Source organism: Ovis aries, chromosome 22 (assembly GCF_016772045.2).
Source record: "Ovis aries strain OAR_USU_Benz2616 breed Rambouillet chromosome 22, ARS-UI_Ramb_v3.0, whole genome shotgun sequence".
Lineage (NCBI taxonomy): Eukaryota > Metazoa > Chordata > Mammalia > Artiodactyla > Bovidae > Ovis > Ovis aries.
In genome coordinates this window covers 41,557,152-41,578,818 of record NC_056075.1, presented here as the reverse complement: position 1 = coordinate 41,578,818, position 21,667 = coordinate 41,557,152, and the positions used below count along the sequence as shown (strand labels likewise).

The 21,667-nt window shown below is 49.2% G+C and overlaps 1 protein-coding gene across 45 annotated transcripts in view; it reads right to left on the bottom strand.

Annotated features, from left to right (window-relative positions):
- The window catches only part of TACC2 (transforming acidic coiled-coil containing protein 2), a 230,425-nt gene that overhangs the window by 55,978 nt on the left and 152,780 nt on the right, over nucleotides 1-21,667 (bottom strand). The window lies entirely within an intron of this gene.

The following is a 21,667-nucleotide window of genomic DNA, read 5'->3' as shown; positions in this document are numbered from 1 at the left end:
TGGTCCGTGGACCCAAGTGTATCCAGGAGAACGTGGACCCTCTCGGAGCTACACCAAGCTGGACTCCACCCTTCCCTTGAGGTGCACACAACCCACTTCGCCAGGGACGGGGAGAAGGCTTGGCGTGGCACTGTGCACACGTGGCTGTGTACACAGGTGCCCAATGAATCCTGCTACCCCTCCCCCACACACACACAACACAAGTTTTGAAACTGACTCAACTGTAATCACACCAAGTGCTTAGCAAAGGGGAAGGGACTCTCAGTGGCCTCAGGCCCCACTGCAGGTAGTAAAGAATCAACACTGAATGGGCTCTGGGCCCTTGATGCCACAGATTTGTAGCTGGATCGTGTTGTTCCTTCCTGGAGAAAGGCCAGACTGACTCAAGCCTTAGGAAAAATAGAGGGAGAAGGGACTCAGGCCGTCCTTTTATGTTCTTGCTTTCATACACTGATAGTCCTGAAATCCCATCTTTGTAGCCTAACTCGTTGCTTGAGTAACCTAAATTAGCATCTGTAAACTCAGATTCTCAAAAAGATCGAACTGGAAATAAGACATTTATGGTGATGGAAGTCGCTCAGTCATGTCCGACTCTTTATGACCCCATGGATTGTAGCCTGGCAGGCTCCTTTGTCCGTGGAATTCTCCAGGCAAGAATACTGGAGTGGGTTGCCATTCCCTTCTCCAAAGACATTTATGGATGCTAGTGAAAAAAAAAAAAAAAGACTGTAAAAGACACAAGGAGGCGCTTCTGACGGGCTGTCATTTAAAAGCCCTTCTCTTCTCTCTAGCAAGAACTATAGAACACCCTACCTAGTGAGAAGCCACTCAACCCGCAGGCAGTATCTTCAGCTGGCCAAGAGACAGCTAGCTTCCAAGAAAATACAAAAATGTCTCTCCTCAACCAAGTCATATGACCCAGAGCTTGCACTAAAGCTCCTGCAGTCAGAGAAACCTCTTTTGGTCTTGTTCAACAGTATACTTAGCTTTCTTTCATATACTATTCCAACAGGTTAGTGTTATGGACTGAATGTGCGTGTCTCTCCAAATTCACATCGAAACTTCATCCTCGAGGTGACGGTATTAGGAGCTGGGGTCCTTAGCAGGTGATCAGGACATGAAGGTGGAGCCCTCAGGAATGGGATTAGTACCCTTATAAAAGACCCCAGAGAGCTCCCAGCCCCTTCTGCCATGTGAGGATTCAGTAAGAAGACATCCAGACACCAAATCTGTTCATGCCTTGAGCGTGGACTTTCCAGCTCCAGAACTATAACATTTGCTGCTTAAGCCCATGAGCCTGTGGTAATTTTTACAGCAGCCCAAACAAAGACAATTTGATAATCTGGTTTCTGAAATCAAGACAAATTAGAAGACAAAGGGTGCTGTTAAAAACAGGCAGATAAACAACATCTATAAAGAATAAGTGAAAAAAAGAGACAGAACAACGATAGGAGAGGATGTAAAAACTCAAAAAGAGCAGTCAAGTCTGGTCAACCACTAGGACTTCCGCCAGCACCTGGCAAGTATTAATAACAGACCCTCCCTCAGAACCACATGCTGTTTACATGTACAGTCAGGAAAACTGCAAGCTAAATAATCAGTAGAAAAAGACAGCAGATTAAGGAGTGTATGTACAGTGTGAGCTTATTTTGGATACAACAATTATATATAAACATGACAAACAGACATAAACACATATGCACATTTAATACCTACCTGCCGATCCATCAGGGATTCCCTGGTGGCTAAGACGGTAAAGCGTCTGCCTGCAACGCAGGAGACCCGGGTTCAATCCCTGGGTCAAGAAGATCCCACTCCAGTACTCCTGCCTGGAAAATCCCATGGACGGAGGAGCCTGGTGGGCTACAGCCCATGGGGTCCCAAAGAGTCAGACAAGACTGAGCGACTTCACTCACTACACACCTATGCACAGACAAATATACACACATACAGGCAACACGTACACGGGAGTCCTGGGTCCGGAAGATCCCTGGGAGAAGGGAAAGGCTACCCCACTCCAGTATTCTGGCCTGGAGAATTCCATGGACTGTACAGTCCATGGGGTCGTGAAGAGTTGGACAAGACTGAGCCACTTTCAAGGCTAGGCACCATACATGTGTTGAGACTGTAATCAGAAAAAGATGTTTAAACAGGAGGACACGTTTGGCCAGGTATAGGGGAAGATGCAGGCCTGAACAGGGTGGAGCCCAACCCAGCTGCTGGGAACACCTGGGATCTTTCCAGCTCTGTCTGGCTTTTTCTCCCAGATCTCATTCTGGTCCAGGACACAAGGAATAGAACACAGCTGGGGTCTGATTAGCTGGATTATGTCCAGGTGACACTGGTAGAAGGGAAGGAGCTGACAAGGAGGCTGGAGAAAGCAGACGGGCAGCTAGAATGCAGCACCACGCCCACCCCACCCCCACTGCACGTTCCAGGCGGACACGCCCACCCCACCCCACTGCACGTTCGGGCGGACACGCCCACCTGGGGGCAGGCCCCCTGGGGGCTCCACCCTCAGGGGTGCCGTGGGGCCACAGTCCAGGTGCTCTCACAGCCTGAAAGAAGCACCCATCCTTCCACCCTCACCTTCCGCACTCAACAAGCACTCTTCTTGGTAACAAGGAGGTCTTCCAGGCAGGTACCTGGGTCCCAGGATGGGGATGCCCCCACGAGGGACTCCGAGGCCCAGGCTGCTCATCTCAGCCAACACTGTGCAATTAGTACCTCGGAATGTCCTTATCCACCCTCTCCGGTGATCCTCACAACAGGGCAGGCATGTGTATTTCACTCCATGACAATTTCAGCAGGACCTGCCAGGTGCTGAGCACCTGGGCAGCTGAGTCAGATCAGCTTCCCACTTTCAAGAAGCACGCTTCTTCTTCCCACTCTCAAGGCTCAGTGACCTGTCAAAGGCTCCAGCACGTGTCCTCCATCTCTCACCCTAACCCAGGAACCATCCTCCACATCCGAGAGGCTCCTGGACATCGACAGGCTGTGCTCCTCACTTGCAAATCAGTCCCTGGTGCATTTGGATGCTGTCGGTTTCCCAGGGCAACCTCACTTCCAAGGCGACAGATGAAGTGGAGTTTCTGCATCTGGATCCATAACCGGCCACCGGAGCAGCCAGCCGGGCCAGCCGGGCCTCCAGCCTCCGCACACCCTCTCCTTTTGCTTCCGTTTGTGGTTTAGTTGCTAAGTCATGCCCGACTCTACAATCCCATGTTCTGTCCGTGGGATTTTTCAAGCAAGACTGGGAGGGGTTGCCATTTCCTTCTTCACCCCTTCTTTCGGCCATACCTTAATCCCCTCCCTCATTCAACCAGTGGGTGTCTAAGCTTAAGGTTCTGGGAACCTACAGGGCGTGAGAGGGGAGGTCATGGGCCACCCAGACCTCTGGGGTCAGGAAAGTGGCCTCTGCGGGGGAGCAGAACAGTGACCCTGAGTGAGGCATGTAGAGACCCTGAGGTTCTGACAACTGAGCATGTGCCTCCAGAAGTGGTTTGGGTTTTGCTGTATTTCTGTTATCTGAACAAATATGTTCCACAGTCGCTTTCTGCTAAGCAGAAAGATGCATTCTGCAGAAAACCTCTTCCCCAGCTCTGCGAAATGAATGATAACTTGTGGTCCTCTGTGGGTCTCGGTGAGCCTCAGTCATGATGATGCACACAGAAACAGATGCACAAACCTGGACTCAGCGTGGAGTGGCCAGAATACTTAGGTAAAAAGTCCGACGTTTTTAAAGTGTTAAAAGCTCACTTTTTACCACTGTCTGCAAACAGTGCTTCTGTACAATAGAGAGGAGGACTTCAATCTTTTGTCCCTTTCTTTCCCATCTCTTTACACGATAAAAAGGAGAAAGAACAGCTTGTAAACAGCATGCCAGTTGCAGAGAATAAGTACTGTTCAACGCCTTGAAAATGTGCTTTTCCCTTGAGGCACTGCCTGTCTCAGTTTATTGTCACGCCCTTTTCGCTCATACATAATGCAGCGACATCAATCCAGTCTTTGACCCACTTATTAAAAATTCTGAACTGATGAAATCTAAATGAAAGCACTTTCTTCGTGTATAATATATGAACTTATGATTCTTATCATTTCGTAGAATACACACAGAAGAACACGCACCGAATATAAAAAATGAGATCAACAGATTTGGTTCCAAAACTCCTGCTCAGCCACCTGTTAAACACTCAGGACAGTTTCTGCAACATTTCCGGGGCCTCATTCTCCTTGTCTATGTAGTGTGGGCAGTAGCAGGTAATAGGTGGCGGTAATAGCCACTAGCCACATGGGGTGGCTTTGGGAAGTGAGTTTACACCTGGAAAGTGCCACGCACGAGGCCAGGAAGTTAGAACACATTTACCCTCGACAGTCCTCAAAGGAATTCTACAACCAAGATCATTATATCCATCACCTAAACATAATTCAGAGAATTAGAATAAGTTAGAGAAACTCTAAGCGTAGTCTTCTTTTCTTTAAAGCCCCCTGTAGTCAGGGAACAGCTGTACCAGTGATTTCTGAGTTTACAGAGTCATGAGAAAACAGTGTGATTTTCTTGCTCTTCCCACACACCTAACACCAACCCCCGCCCCCAGACAATCACTGCTAAAATGGCTGTGGGCGAGGAATTGTAAAATGAAGCAAGAAACTCCCCTCGAATATTTACTGAATTAATTCACAGCCACTGGGAGAGGAACTGCAATCAACGAAACAGAAGACGTGCTGACGCTGGTTTGTTTCAGGCTCTGGGCTGCACTTGGAGCCTCTCTCTCTCTCTCGGGTTCCCTAGAAGGAAGGCTTCTCAGAGACAGACATGAAGAAGGAGGAAGGAGCCAGACCCCACAGAGCTGGGGAAAGAAGGTTCTGGACAGAGGGAACCACAAGATGAAGTGCCCGGAGGTGAGGAGTTTGCCAAGTGCAAGGAACGGGGCTAAGGCCCCAGATCTTGAGGGCACGGTGGGTGGGTGGGAGGAGGAGGTTGCCTTGAAGAGTTGGACACGGGCCGGGGTTCTACTCCTCATGTTCGTATGTTTGTTTGTTTTAGTTTTTTGTTGTTCTTGTTAGTGTAGCTCATTCTTGAAGGCTTCCCTCGTAGTTCAGAAGGTAAAGAATCTGCCTGCAAGGCAGTAGACCCGGGTTTGATCCCTGGATCGGGAAGATCCTCTGGATTAGAAAATGGCAATCCACTTCAGTATTTTTGCCTGGAGAATCCCCATGGACGGAGGAGGCTGGCGGGCTACAGTTCATGGGGGTGAAAAGAGTCGGACAGCCTTTGATGCAAGATATTTGGAATACAAAGCACAAAGCTGGCCTTTAACATCTTGCCCTAAAAATAAGACAGGGAGGAGGCTGGAGCATGCTTGTAAGTGACTGGGCTTGAAGGCAAGATGAATAGAAATAACCGGGGACTATGGTCAGATTTGCAAAATGTTCTGGTCCTTTTATCATGAAATTGAGTTGTTTGTGGCAAGAAGGCCAGCCCTGAGAGTCTATTTTAACCCAATTGGCTTATTGTCACAAATACCTTAACTCTGAGACAGTTTGCCTGTTTGATAAGGGAGATTGTGTTGTTTGTTGGAGCTTTGCTATACATAATTGAAATCTGAGGTTACTTACCAGCCTTGTCATATTTAAACTAGTAATATGACTCTGCTATTTTTGTTATTATGTCAACTGGTATAAAAAATGATTCAGAGTCTCTCGAAGTCAAGAAAAACTCTTTCCTTGTATCCGTTACGGTGCAATTAAAAAGACAGGTTTAACCAGAAGTTTTTGAAAGCATTCTCTGCTCCATTCCTGACAGCCAGCTCTGAACTTCCCACGGGCACCTGGGAAGCTCTGGCCGCTGCTCACGACCATGGCCCTTGCTCATCTGCTGGCCTGAGCCCCTTCTTCTCTGGGTTCTACTGTCTCTTTGATGATCGGATCATCTCCCTCCCTACTTCTGCCTCTGCTGCTGTTCTCTGAACAACCACGTGACCTTTTTTCTCTTTATCTTTTTATTTTGTATTGCAGCTTCCCAGGTGGGTGTGGTGGTAAAGAATCTGCCTTCAATGCAGGAGACTCTGGTTTGATCCCTAGGTCTGGAAGATCCCCAGGAGAAGGGAATGGCTGCCCACTCCAGTATTCTTAACTGGAGAATTCCATGGACAGAGGAGCCAGGTGGACTACAGTCCATGAAGTCACAAGAATTGGACATGACTGAGCAGCTAACATCTTGCCTGGAAAATCACATGGAGGGAGGCGCCTGGTAGACTGTAGTCCATGGGGTCGCTAAGAGTCGGACATGGCTGAGCAACATCACTTTCACTCTTCACTTTCCTGCACTGGAGAAGGAAATGGCAACCCACTCCAGTGTTCTTGCCTGGAGAATCCCAGGGACGGGGGAGCCTGGTGGGCTGCCGTCTACGGGGTCGCACAGAGTCGGGCACGTCTGAAGCGACTTAGCAGCAGCAGCAGCAGAGCAGCTGACATAGCCTATTTAACAATGTTGTGATGGTTTCATGTGAACAGGGAAGGGACTGGGCCGTTCAGATACATGCATCCATTCTCCCCCAAACTCCCCTCCCTGCCGCGGAACACTGAGTAGCGTCCACGTGCGGTGCAGTAGGTCCTTGTTGGTTATCCATTTTAAATACTGAAGTGTGGACGTGTCCATCCCAAGCTTCCTAACTATCCCCTCCCACACTGACAACCATATGTTCCTTCTCTTAGTGAGTTTCTTCAAATGACCTTTTGAGAATATACATCGGGGACTTCCTTGGCTGTCCAGCGGTTGGGACTTGGCCCTCCAATGAAGGGGATTTGGGTTCCATCCCTGGTCTGAGAGCGAAGATCCCACATCCCTCGGGGCCCAAAACAGAACAGATTCAATACAGACTTTAAGAATGAAAGTGAAAGTAGAAACGTGTTAGTCGCCTAGGCTCAAAGTTCTCCATTATCTCAAGGTTCCTGCTATGTAGAAGTCCTGTGCTTCTGGTTTCAGCTAAAAATCTTAATGTAAGATGAATTAAATAATTACGGGCTTATCTCTTCTTTTCTTTGTCTCAGGATATGTGGATGGATGAAGCCACAGGACACATGAGTGGATTAGGTTAGAAGGAAAGAATCAGGAATTTCCTTCAAGCCTTGGCTCTTAAAACTGGGGGAGCATGAATGGAGAAAATGATACATTTTGCCCAAAATTAAGATGGAAAAGCTCTGATCTAGACATTCCCACACCCACACTTCCTTCAAAAAACACCAGAGGGGTCTCATTTTGCTTGGCTTGGATGATGAGGATCAGTGGGACCACTGAGAGCACTGGTCAGCTGAGATCACACTCCTGGATGAAAACCCACCAACCGAATCCTCATTCCACAGCCGCTAGCCTCAAGTAAACAGAAATCTTACAACAAAGATTATAGGGACGGAAAAAGAGCATTTCGGCCAAAGAATGAAAAGTACTCGGTCGGATATGGAAAAATAATCAGACACTTCCTAAACACCATTTCAAGACAGAGGCCCCACAAACCCTCAATTTCCCCCTTAGACACTATTTTCACCCTAGGCCTTGGAAATCAGGAAATCAAGTCCTGAATATTCACTGGAAGGACTGATGCTGAAGCGCCAATACTTTGGCCAACTGACTCATTAGAAGAGACCCTAATGCTGGGAAAGAGTGAAGGCAGGAGGAAAAGGGGATGACAGAGGATGAGATGGTTGGATGGCATCATCGACTAGATGGACATGAATTTGAGTAAACTCCGGGAGTTGGCGATGGACAGGGAAGCCTGGCGTGCTGCAGTCCATGGGGTCACAAAAAGTCAGACATGACTGAGTGACTGAACTAACTGAGGCCTTGGAAGCAATGCCTCAGGATGAGCCAAAGAAGGGGTGGGTATTTGTCACTCAGAACAAGGACTCCATGGGCACAAACGCTTGCCTCTGAGCCCATAAGAGATGCTTGTCTAAGGGATGCCCAGAGGTCCACTCATCCATCTTTTGATGCAAATCATTTTAAAGTCTTTATTGAATCTGTTACAAAACTGTTTCTGTTCTGTGTTTTGGCATTTTGGCGATGAGGCATGTGGGATCTGAGCTCCCCGACTAGGGATGGAACCCACACCCCCTACTGGAGGGTCAAGTCCTAGACACTGGACCGCCAGGGAAGTCCCTTACCCACCTTATCATGGAGTATCCAGTGCTCTCCACCTTAGATTTTCCAGGTCCCAGACAAGAGAAGATGAAGACTCACTTCCTAACACATGGACACACTGTCAACGGGGTACGTGGAGATCTTGCAAAGACATGGAATGCTGCTCTGTCATGTCCCCAGCCCCGCTGAAGGCTGAGGTCTCCGGCCTGGTCTCGGAAGCCCGTGTGCTCAGCTGGGGTGTGTGGCATCGGCCTCCCCAGCAGATGTGGGCTTGCGGCAGCACCCTGGCCCCCAATTCCTCATGTGCAGCCATCACTCTGGCACATGGGTCTCTTCTATCTTACAACTTGACTGCTCCAATTTCATAGACTTTCATCCCCAGGTTCCTTTTCTTACCAATAAAAGGTTACATCTGGGTGTGGGGGAGATATTCCCCAGGGCCCCTGATATTTGGGCAATCCATACCATCTCCAGGAAAGCTGTACCCAATTTACCCCTACATCTCTGGCCCAGCCCACCCACCACCGTAGGCATTTAAGCCTCGAGGTTTAGAAGGGGTGATCACATTTGAAGAGGTGGGAGAAAGCCAACATCCAGGAAATTACAAATATCATGTCATGTCATAGTATGTTGTTGCTGTTCAGTCACGCAGTCATGTCTGGCTCTTTGCAACTGTAGCCAAGTCAACCCCATAGACTGTATCACTCCAGGCTTTCCTGTCCTTCACCATCTCCCAGAGTTTGCTCGAACTCATTGAGTTGATGATGCCACCCAGCCATCTCATCCTGTCATAGCATATATTAATACTTTGAGCACAGGTTGGGAAATATAACATGTAAACCCAAGAGAGTGGGCACAGAGAAGTAAAGAGCAGTATTAAGGCTCCCCTTCCCTGGCAAGCTGGCTCTGAGATTTAGCATCTTCTTTTCCACTTCACAAGCACTAAGGGCTTTTGCTGTTGTTATAAACCATTCAGACAAGTGATATTAATGTAGGTTCTTTGCTAGTGGCAAAGAACCCGTCTTTATGTTCCCTCCAATGCAGGAGACATAAGACACGGGTTTGATCCTTGAGTCAGGAAGATCCTCTGGAGGAGAGCACGGCAACCCACTCCAGTATTCTTGCCTGCAGACTTCAATGGACAGAGGAGCCTGGTGGGCTACAGTCCACAGATTTGCAGAGTCAGACATGACTAAAGTGACTAAGGGTGCACACACGTGCTGCCCAAGATGCTGGCATTTCAGGGCTTTCTGCAACAGACTTCAAAGCAACTATGAAAGTGAAGAGAAAGTCGCTCAGCCGTGTTCGACTCTGTGACCCCATGGACTATACAGTCCGTGGAATTCTCCAGGCCAGAATACTGGAGTGGGTAGCCTTTCTCTTCTCCAGGGGATCTTCCCAACCCAGGGATCGAACCCAAGTCTTCTGCTTTGCAGGCAGATTCTTTACCAGCTGAGCCACAAGGGAAGCCCCAAAGGAACTATGTTATATTCAAACCCACAAAAAGACAGGAACATTTCATATCATTTCTTCACATATATTATCTTTCTTAGATGCAGAATCCTTCTGCAACAAGCAAAGGATGGGGTGTTAACCCCATTTCATGGATGTCATAACCGAGTCGGCAATGCTTACAGTCCTCAGAGCTCAGGGGCAGGGCAAAGCGATACGGAGAGACTCACACAGAGAGGGCAGGCAGCAGAGAAGCTGCCCGCTGCAGCCTCTGCCCGCTGTCTTATCAGGACCAGGTGACCAGTGACCTCAGGGCTATGACTCAATCCCGCGATGGCCTTGGCGGTTGGGGACAGCCCCAATTCCGTGCAGTCTGGCGGGTGGTAAGAGCTATGCCCTGCAGCGGGGTCAGCAATCATGGTGTACAGTCCACAGGGTGGGCTCAGACCCGTTCCCCCTCATCTGTTACTGGAACAGTTGGGTGTAAGGGCCATGGAGAACAAGCACCTCTCCACTCCTGACGTCCAGCTTCTCCATCCTCAAGGCAGCACGCTGAGCACCACCTCTCCCCAGAGTCGGCCTTGCCCTTCTCACTTGGCAGTCCTTCCCACTGAACCCCACCTCAGGGTATCCCCAGAACCATCGGCAGCGAGTCTCTGGGGAAATCACAGATAGAAGCTTCCAGCCACGCATGACCATGCTCCTCCTGCTCCTTACCTCTCCAGGCGCCTGGGGTCTTCTTCCAGGCCTGGCCCTGGGACCTGAACACACTCAACTACAGGCGCCAAAACACCCGGGAGTCATCCCAGGAGCAGGCGCGCCTTCCACGACACGCCTGTTAGGGCCCCAGACACAGGTTGAGCCACCGAAGGTCAGTTCATCGGCCAAGCAAGCACCAGCCCAGAGCACCACCCATCTCCTCACCGCCCAGCCGGGTCTGAACCCCAGCAGCTGGTAGCCCATGAGGCATCCCAAGGCTAGAGGGGCAGCTCCAGGAGGAACTCAGATGCTGTAGATCAAAAACCTTGAGTCTAAACGCTACAAACTCTGATGCTTTAAATTTTTCCGGTTTTTGTCCAGTTTTTTTTTTTTTTTTTGGCGGGGGGTAGAGTGGGGAGGAGATCCCATTTTCCAAGCCATCCTGATAATGACCACCTGTCAATTATAGGAAACATTTTTCCTCTTTTCTTTCCTTCTATTTATTTATTTATTTTTTTTTTGCTCTGGACCTTCATTTTATCTTTTAGCCATTTTTTAAAAATTGAAGTATAGTTATTATATTAATAATTTACAAAGTTGTATTAGTTTCGGGTATAGAGCAAAGTGATTCAGTTACATGCACATCTATATGCATTCTTTTTCAGATTCTTTTCCCTCACAGGTTATTACAAGATAATGAACATAGTTCCCTGTGCTATGTTCAGTAGGTCCTTGTTGGTTATTTATTTTATATATAGTAGTGTGTACCTGTTAATCCTATACTCCTAATTTATCTCTCCCTGCCCTCTTTCTTAAAGTCAGTTTGAAGTTTTGGTTTTCCTAGTGCCAGCAAAGATGCCTAGCTGAGGCCACAGGCAAAGCCCTGCTGAGAAAGAGACGCACTCGGGCTGGAGTCCCAGTCTGACCCCTGCACCACCCACACACACCCACCATCTGTCTCTCACACACTCTCTGGGCACCCCTGCCTCTTCCTTCTCCCCAGAAGCAGAGTTCCTTGGAGACCGATACTATGAGTGTTGACCTCACTCCCCCAGCAGCCCTGTGGGCAGGGAAGTGCCTCCAGGATCAGTCTTTCTCTCCTAGGGCATTAAAGGAAATGAACACAGTCACAGGATCCTCTCTGAATAAAGTCAGGCTGGGAAATTCCATGCAAGGCTACATGTGTGCAGATGTTTCCAAAGTAAAGCCAGCCTCTCCTGCCTCCTTCCTGGAGGGAAAATACTTCCAGACCGCTCCCTTTAAAGGGACTCCCCTTTAAAGGCGAGTCCCTTTAAAGCAGAACAATGAATAATTAGCGCATCCCACCAGGGCCCTGACAAAAGAGCAGCTCTCAGATGCTGCAGCCCTCTTTGATCCAGATTGCTTCTGAAGTCCCCAAGATCCAGATCCAAACCCCATTAAAGATGGTGGTTGCATGCAAGTTGGGGGTGGGGAGTTGCAGAAAGGATGGCTCCTCCTGGGCGGGCAGCCGCTCACGGGCTGGCAAATATCAGCGTGATCTTCTCCCCTGGCCTCGATTAAGAGTGGCTGGGTGTTTAATAAGGTCAAATTCAACATAGATGAACTTCAGGCACCTCCCACTTGGATGAACAGGGTAAATGCCCGCTTCCTTTAGAAACTGACCTCTGGAACATCCCCGAGATGATGCAAGGAATAAGAAAGGAAAAAGACACGTGAGGGCAAAGCCACAAGCTGAGACTGGCCTGGACCAAGGGCCCTGTCACTCATTTTTATCCCCAAATAAACTATCCACTACATTTTCTCAGCAGGTAGAGAATTTGCACTCTTAAGAGATTTCTCTGGGAACACACCTCTGATTTCAGTTCACCAAATGATATATCTAAATACATTGTTTTAGGGATTTCCTTGGTGGTCCAGTGGTTAAGAGTCTGTCTTCCAACGCAGGGGATGTAGGTTTGATCCCTGGTCCGGGAACTAAGATCCCAAATGCCCTGGAGCAGCAAAGCCCAAGAAACGCAACTGGAGAGAAGTCTGCGAGCCACAACAAAGAGCCCATATGCCGCAACTAAGACCTGAAACGGCCAAAACAAATAAATGAATATATATCTTTTAGCAAATCAGAAGGTAAAGGGAAAAGACTAAAAGGATTACCTGACTGAGTCTGAATCATGACTAGCAGGAGAGGCCTGAGTGATATTTTATGAATGATATGCGCTCATGAGACAAACCTTCTGTTAGGAAAAAGTCCCTATGATATCTAAGATCCTGATGCTTCCAGCTCTAAAATTCTCAGGCTCTGGAACTCTAGCAGCACCTTGAAGGAAATGAAGCTGGGATGCTGACCGCAAACTGGGTCCAGCAGTTGGCCTGACCAGTCAGTCCCAGAAGGACACAGAGCTGCCAGGATCCGCCTCAGAGCAGGGCTGGAGCAAACCCTGGGCAAAAGGGCCACCCCGACCCGTTTCTACCCCACCCTCCCCGGCCCAGAGCCAGGAGCTGCTGCTGCTTCCATTTAAGGAGAAAGCAGGAAACACTGAAAGCAGCAAAGGGAACATTCCTTCTAAATAAGGAAGGTTGGCAAGTACAAAAAACCTGCGGGAAGTCCACCTCTCCAACAGGTAATTTATCGCACAGCCGTGGGACGCACTGTGCACAAGGCCCACCTTCCCGACCCCAGGAGGTGCTTTCCTTTGCCAGGGCAAAGAGTGAGAGAACAAAGGCAATTTGCTGCTCACAGCCCAAGCCCAGTTTCCCTGCAAGCCTCTGCTCTGCCTTATCCACCTAGCAAGCAGCAGCTTCCAAACGGACAAGGAGATGAAAGCAAGGAAAAGAAACCAGCTGAGAGATGGACAGACACCCTTAGGTGCACAGAGGTTTGGGAGACAACAGACATCTAAGAGAAACAAACCATCCAGGAGGGGAGAGGAAAAGGCTGTGGTACGTGTCCAACGGTGACCTGAGTAACCTGCAGGCTGCAGTGCATGCTGGGATATTCTGCAGGAGCACTAAGGCAGGGATGTGGGCTTTCCAGGCGGCTCAGTGGTAAAGAATCCACCTGCCAACGCTGAAGACAGAAGAGACCCGGGTTCGATCCCTGGTCCGGAAGATCCCCTGGAGGAGGGTTTGGCAACCCACTCCAGTATTCTTGCCTGGAAAATCCCATGGGCAAAGGAGACTGGAGGGCTAGAGTCCAGAGTATCACAGAGTTGGACGTGAGTGAGCGACTGCGCACGGCGCACACATGTGCTTCCTTTAACCTGGTGCTCTGGCAGGATCCTGAGAAGTCACACAGTGGCGACAGGAAGGTTGAGGGTTGAACCGGCTGTCCTCCTCTGTCAAGTCCCACAGAACCTTAATGCCTAGGGTCCAGCTGAGTCTCTCCCTGCCCCTGTAAGTCCCTCATTAGCACAGCTCAGTGTGGAGCAGATATGCCTAGAATTCTTTCAGCTAGTGAGACATTCATTGATTTAGTCATGCATCCATTTGTTCAACAAATTGTTTACTGAAAAAAGGGATGTGGGTACAGAAGCATAAACAAGTAGAATTATAACAACAGGAAAGACCCTGATGCTGGGAAAGACGGAGGGCAAGAGGAGAAATGGGGCGACAGAGGATGAGATGGTTGGATGGCATCACTGACGCAATGGATATGAGCTTGAGCAAACTCAGGGAGAGAGCGAAGGACAGAGAAGTTTGGCGTGCTGCAGTTCATGGAGTCGCAAAGAGTCAACATGACTTAGCAACTGAACAACAGCAATGGAAAAAGGCTTCCCGGGTGGCTCAGAAGTAAAGAACCCACCTGCCAATGCAGGAGACTTGGCTTTTATCCCTGGGTTGGGAAGATCCCCTGGAGTAGGAAATGGCAACCCCCTCCAGTATTCTTGCCTGAGAAATCCCATGGACAGAGGAGTCTGGTGGGCTACAGTTCATGGAGTCAAAAAAGTCAGACACGACTTAGCAACTGAACAACAAACAGCAACAATAATGGAAAAGAATATGAAAAAGAATATATGTATATCTGAGTCACTTTGCTATACAGCAGAAATTAAATACGTGGTTCGATCCCTGGGTAGGGAAGATCCACTGGAGAAGGAAATGGCACCCCACTCCAGTATTAGTGCCCGGAAAATCCCATAGACCGAGGAGCCTGGTAGGCTACAGTCCATGGGGTCGCAAAGAGTCGGACACAACTGAGTGACTTCACTTTAAATACATTATACTTCAATAAAATTCAAATAAAGAAATTAAAAGCTGCAAAAAAGAAAAAACCCAAGGAAAATGCCCTCACATGGCTCACATCCTGATAACAACAGTTAAAGACACAAATCAAGAAACTCTACCTCTCGCTAAGTTTTACAAAGGCCTCAAACAAAAGAGTGACACGCTGAGCTGTGATGACCGTCTGCTACAACAGCCGCTTGCCATATGTGGCTATTTTAATTTAAATCACACTAAATAAAATTAAAGATACAGCTTCTCGGATCCACTATCCACATTTCGAGTGCTCAAGAGTCAAGTGTGGCTAGTGGCTACCATATGGGAAAATGAGAATATAGGATCTTTCCATTGTCACAGGTCCTACTGGACAGCACCAGAGAGTGAGGGCACGGAAATCTACCGAGAATGGAAGCTGAAGTAGGAGCCGGCCATGCCAGCATAGGGCAGAGTGCTTCCTAGACAGCTTGCTGCATGTGCAAAGGCCCCAGGGCAGGTGGGCATTGAATGCTCAGAGAACTGACAGGTGACCAGTGTGCTAGTGGGCTCTGACACGGGGTTGGATTTTAGACTAAAAGCAACAGGAAGCAGACACAGGGAAGAACCATCATCTGAACTGTTTTAGAAAGCAGGGAGGTAAGGGAAAAGGACAAGGCTTGACCACCAGGTTTCTGCTCAGAGCAGCTGCAAGGCGATGCACCACGTGCTGAGATGGGGAACTGGGGTGAGGGCTGGGCCACTTTATATATACTTTGTTTTTGATACAAGGAAGGTCATCCATTTTATTTTGGACAAGTTAGGCCCGAGAGCTCCGTGAGAAACGCTAGAGGAGATACAAAGTAAGCAGCTGGATAAGCATGGTGCTGGGACAACACAGGAGGATATAAATGGGGGCGTTCTGAGTACATGATGGTATTACACCCATGAGTGTGGAGGAGACGTCTTACAGAAACAAAGAAGGTGGCCCAGGCCCAAGACTCGAGGACTCTAGTGTTGATAAATGGCCATGAGGTCATGAGGGGTGAGCACACAGGTCCAAGCCCTGTACAAGCAGGGGCCAGCAAAATAAAACTCTCTGTCTCTTTTTGTAACTAAAGCGTAACTGGGACGTTGATTTACTAACTGTCCGCAGCTACTTTCACACTCTCAGAGCAGAGCTGGGTTGTTGCAACGGAGATCTTACACCCTGCAAAGCCGGTCTGGCCCTTCACAGAAAGCGCCTGTCAACCCCTTGATTTAAGCATGGAGTGCCCTCAGTCTCCCGGAGAAGGCAATGGCACTCCACTCCAATACTCTTGCCTGGAAAATCCCATGGATGGAGGAGCCTGGTAGGCAGTCCATGGGGTTGCGAAGAGTCGGACACAACTGAGGAACTTCACTTTCACTTTTCACTTTCATGCATTGGAGAAGGAAATGGCAACCCACTCCAGTGTTCTTGCCTGAGGAATCCCAGGGACGGGGGAGCCTGGTGGGCTGCCGTCTATGGGGTCGCACAGAGTCGGACACGACTGAAGTGACAGCAGCAGCAGCAGCGGCCCTCAGTCTCCATATCTACAAAATGGGGGCGGAAGTGCCCGGGTCGCAGTAATGGATATGTGTCTGCAATGGGAAACACCTGAGTCTATACTGAACAAGGCTAAGAGAGGAGCTCTTCATTCTCACAGCATCCAGCGCTGTTTCCACGTGTGGCAAAAGCACACAGCACCCACCCGCTCTCTAGAAACAACTGCTAAAGTGAATTTGAAAATATAAACAGAGCCAGTGTCATCTAAGCCACCATTTCCAATGTAGAATGGATATAAACTGAGCGGTTCTAAGTCTGTTCTTTGTGGCCAACCAATCTCCCTCAGACTCCCATCCAACCTGAAACAAAAGCATGAGTCCGTGAACAACTGGTTTTCATGGAAAAAAAGTTGTTTACAAAGCCTATGTCCTCATCATTAATCTTAGGGGGAGAGGATGGAATTGTTCACCATCCTCTGCTTACCCCGGAACGCTGCCCCAGCTCAGGCTATCCATCTAGTAAGAACAGCCAATCATATTGGCTATTCAGACTACACTGGTTTCTAGGCAACCAGAACTATAGCCACAGAAACAGGCTGTTGATGGCAGGAAGAAACATGAAGACAGGGACAGAGGGTTGATGCAGAGAGTGCCCTGAAGCCAATGACCTAGACGGAACACTTGCCCACAGTCACTTAATCCATCTCCCAATCCTAGCTGCTCACCCACCATCAGCAGGTGCCCTGTCCCAGGGCCCCAGCAGAAGCGGGTAGCATGACTCCCTGGATCACTGGCAGCTACCTGGACGGCTTCAGAATATTCCTGCCTTCAGCCCCTCTTACAGAAAGCCAGCAGATAAGCAGAGAGAAGGTAGGAAGGGCCAAGATCCTTCTGGACACAGGGCTCATGATGGAGATATTCAGAAATGATAACCAAGGAAAAGGATCTCCTATGGATGGACTCACTGCTTGTGTCTCCCCAAAATTTGTTATGTTGAAACTCTACCCCTCAATGTGATGGTATTAGCAGGTGGGGCCTTTGGGAGGTGATTAGGTCATGAGGGGGCTTCCCTCATAGCTCAGTTGGTAAAGAATCCACCTGCAATGCAGGAGACCCCAGCTTGATTCCTGGGTCGGGAAGATCCCCTGGAGAAGGGAAAGGCTACCCACTCCAGTATTCTTGGCCTTCCCTTGTGGCTCAGTTGGTAAACAAGCCATCTGCAACGTAGGAGACCCCGGCTTGATTCCTGGGTCAGGAAGATCCCCTAGAGAAGGGAAAGGCTACCCACTCCAGTATTCTGGCTCGGAGAATCTCATGGACTATATAGTCCATGGGGTCGCAAAGAGTCGGACAGGACCGAGCGACCTTCATTTTCACTACTTTCTGGGTCATGAGGGTGGAGCCTTATAAGGGCATCAGTGTCCTTGTAAGAAGAGAACGTGAGTGCTTGCTCTGCTCTCTTTCACTGCCTTGATGTCTAAGGACAAGAAGAGGACAAGCAGACAGCCGTTGACATTGACATTGACAATGACATTGGATTATGTTGCCTCCAGAACTATGAGAAATACCTATCTGTTGTTTAAGCCATGTCCTCTGTGGTATCTTATGTTATAGCAACCTGAACTAAGACAGCTCCTTTGGGACTCAGGCAATGCCCATTCTACAAACGACTTTACAGCTTATTCAGTTTCAGGGGGGAAACGGCTCGTCCTTTCATCCAACCATAATATCCAAAGTGAAGTATCTGCTTCTAAGAACTGAGAGGCCCACAGTCAAGGTGCTGTCACTGAAGCTAAATGACTTAGCCAAGGGTCGCCTTAAGAAATAAGACTTTGAAAGAAATCCAATGAGACCTAAAGAAAGCTCCTGCCAGGAGCCCCAGGGGCCCTTTCTGGGCTTCTGAGCAATGGACATGCTGGCAACTTTCAGACACAGAAACATTCCTGCCTTTCCTGCTGGCTGGTGCCTCTGTCTTCTCAGGGTCTTCACAGACACGAAACCTCACCCCCGAGAAGCCCTAAGAGGCAGGCCGGGCAAGCTCAGAGCCGCTAGACCCTCTCAACAGCCCCCAGACTGAGAGGGAGAGGAGCCACACGAGGATGGGAGAGACCAAAACTCCACTTTCCCATCTGTGACCACAGCCATGCAGAGAGCTCCAACCCCATCCCAGAAGCACTCACCTGGTGTAGCTGGTGCCCAGGGCCTCTCGGGTCCTGGGCACTCTCTCGGCTATAATTCCGATCCCAGCCCAAACTCATCAACCTTTTCCCAGATGCGCTCCCAAATTCCACTTCCTTGTCTTGGCAAACGCCACATCCTCTCCTTGGACATCTAAGCATAAATCCTCTGGTTGTATTCCCCGCTGTCTTTATAACCTTCCCTCCCCTGCTCATCAATCACTGCGGCCTGTTGCTTCATCCTTCATCACTTCCCGCCATCCCTCCCAGGCCTTCTATTTTGCTGCTCACGGGTCCACACAGGCAGCAGTTTCCCTATTTGTGATTTTGGTTGTGTGTGTGTGTGGTTTTTTTTTTTTTTTTCAGGTCATGAGCGGTGCCACAGCTGAAGCAGGCTGAACTCGCCCATACAACCACCACTTTTACCCTCAGATGCTGATGGCCCTTGGCTGTCCCTGCAGAGCCCGGGTGTGGGGATCTGTAGGAAGCAGAGGGAGCCCCCGGGATGGGGGTCTCCGGCTGCACAAAAGACAGAGCATTTAACGCTGCTTTTCTCAGCAGAAGCCCAGCCTCGAGGGGCTGCAGCGGAAGGAGGGCACAGTGGCGGGGTCTAATCGATGGACTCAGATCACATTGACGCAAGTACTTCCCATCCCTTTCCTGTGTGTGTCTCATCCGTCCGTGCTGAGAAGTGTCTTCTGCAGCAGAATTCTCCTCTCCCTGACTCCTCCACCACCGCCCACCCACCCCCCCCCAACTGTCTTCTATCTGGAAACAAAGGCTACTATTGCTACCAGAACTTCTTTTCCAGATAAGAAAGCGGCAATTAGAGAAGTGTCCAGCAGTTTCTTAGGAACCCAGATGGAGGGACTCACCCGGATGGAGAAGCTCAGGGCTTCTCAAACTTTCCTGCCTAAAAGTCATCTGGGCGTCTTTACAAATCACTAGTTAAATGGAGATTCTGACTTAGACTCAAAGGTGGGCCCTTTGATTCTGCCTTTCTAAGGAGCAAAGCGGAGGGTGATGCTGCCCTCCCGGGAGGGGTGGACCATCCCAAGAGTCACAGGGATTTCAACACATGAACCTCCATCTCCGCCTCCCCTCTCAATCCCATGTGCCATCCTGCACCTCCAGTCTGCTGCTGCACCCCAGAGGGGAGACACAGGACTCCCCATCTTCCTCCTTCCTTATTCCACTGCTCTCTGGGGACAGAATGAAGCTATCAGGTGGGGCTACAAAAGTTGCCCAAAGGCACCCCAAACCTGAATGCAGAAGCACAGAAATCCTGCAACTAATAGAGAAAATATTCTGCAGGGAATTTCAAAACATCCCCGTCTTCGGTTTCACTCTTACACCCAGGGCCTCCTTGATTTGCTCTTTCACAGGGAACAATCACAGAAAAAGAGACACATGTTCAGTCTAGTTACCAGCTGTCATGGACTGTATCCTGCCGAGGCAGGTTGTGCTCCCTGAGTTCCTCTCCATCCCTACAGCTCTGATAGCATTATCCTGCAGTGGAAGCTTCTTTCCTGCCACAGACCACACATGGCTACCCTGTCTTATTATTCTTCACAAGCATGTGACTTTAGGTGCATGGAAAGGTACTCTCTTAATACACTTTTTAAAATCTCTAGACTGGAAATAAGCAAATCAATAGTAGAAAAACTCCCAGTTATTCAGACAGCAGAGACACGATTTTAGAGAACAGTTGCCAGGTATGAAACCAGCCCCAATCATTTCCACTCTCTCCATTTTTAAAAAACAAAAGCGTTACGGGATGGAGGGTGGGATTCTGTGAAGGAGTAAATATACTATCTTAAAGATTTAAAGACATTTCAGAAATAGTTTCAAGGAGAGAAGACTCTGGCTAGTACACATGGACCGCTCATCCAGGCAATATTTGAGAAGGAGCTTCCATTACAACGTAGCCGTTTGGCCTGGAGTTTTATTTAAACACCCTGGTAGGTGGGCTTCCCAGATGGCGCTAATGGTAAAGAACCCGCCTGCCAATGCAGTGAGACATAAGAGACGTGTGTGGGTTTGATCCCTGGGTCAAACATGGCAACCCACCCCAGCATGCTTGCCTGGAGAATCCCATGGACAGAGGAACCTGGTGGGCTCTAGTCCACAGAGTCACAGAAGAGTCAGACATGACTGAAGCAACTTAGCACACACTTCCCTGGTGGCTCAGAGGTAAAGAATCCACCTGCCAATAGAGCAGATGCAAGTTCGATCCTTGGGTTGGGAAGATCCCCTGGAGAAGGAAATGGCAATCCATTCCAGTATTCTTGCCTGGGAAATCCCATGAACAGAGGAGCCTGGAGGGCTACAGTCCATGGTGTCACAAAAGAGTCAGACACGACTTAGTGACTAAAACAACAATAACATCCCCCTAGGGTGGACTTAGGACACCTTAACCCAGCGTCCATCTAACAGAATCTCTCCCAACTCAGCCCTCAGCCAACAGAACCCTGGTCATTTATTAACTCAACTGGGAAAGAGGGCGGGGACGCTGGGGACACGTGAACTGAATCCCTGATGGCTGAGGAGCGGATTTTCCCAAACACATGGTCACATTATCTTTTTCGTGTCTCCCGAAAGCTTTTAGACAGATCGGAGCCCTGACAGCTAGCTAGGTCAGTAGCCGATTAGCGCCTACCACTCTTTAACTGATTTTCAATTTAGAGACTTCTCAAAAATAGGTTGGAACTGTTCTTTTCGGCTTAGGCTCAAGTCCCAGGTGGTAGTACATATTTCCATGCATCGAACAATACTACACACGAACGAAAACCAGGGCAGGCAAAGCGCAGGGCTCCTGGCACTGAAAAGCCTCCAACACAACGCGCCTCCATTGTAAGATGATGCTGTCTCGAGCTGCAAGGAGGAAGACAAATGATCGGTGCACACCTGCTCTTTAGAATGGTTCGCCGCTAAAGAGCTGGAGCCTGGAAAACCACGAGGCTCAGCCTAGCATTACATCACCGCACTGAGCCAGGTCCTCATTGAAACCCCAGGCACAGGGACGAGTGAGGAAGCCCCACATGGCACCCCACGTCCCTACTACAACACACAGACCAATCCCTGGAGTCCTTTCATCTACACATCAGTGGCTCCCATGACCACTTTACCGCCTCCCCACCCCCAAACCCCCACAGAACACTCTTCGCTGAAACACATTCTTCTCTTTGGGAAAGGAGAGCAGGTAAGGAGGGGATGACCTGCAGCCAGATCTATTCAATAAGCCCCATCCTCCAGACAGGCCCAGGTAGGTAATGGAGATGACCATTTAAAAACGGAAATCCTAATAAATACCCATCCAGTATAAAGGCCCCATTGGCTCTAGGTTTACAGAAACTGGATGCACAGTCAAATGCCGCTTCCACCAATGGACCAATGTCAAGACTGTTTGGCTGGCTTTACTAATAATAGCGAGCAGCCTTGTCCTCCGATGTTCACCAGTCAGTGTGTGGACGCTTGGGTTAATCCGACAGAACGTCTA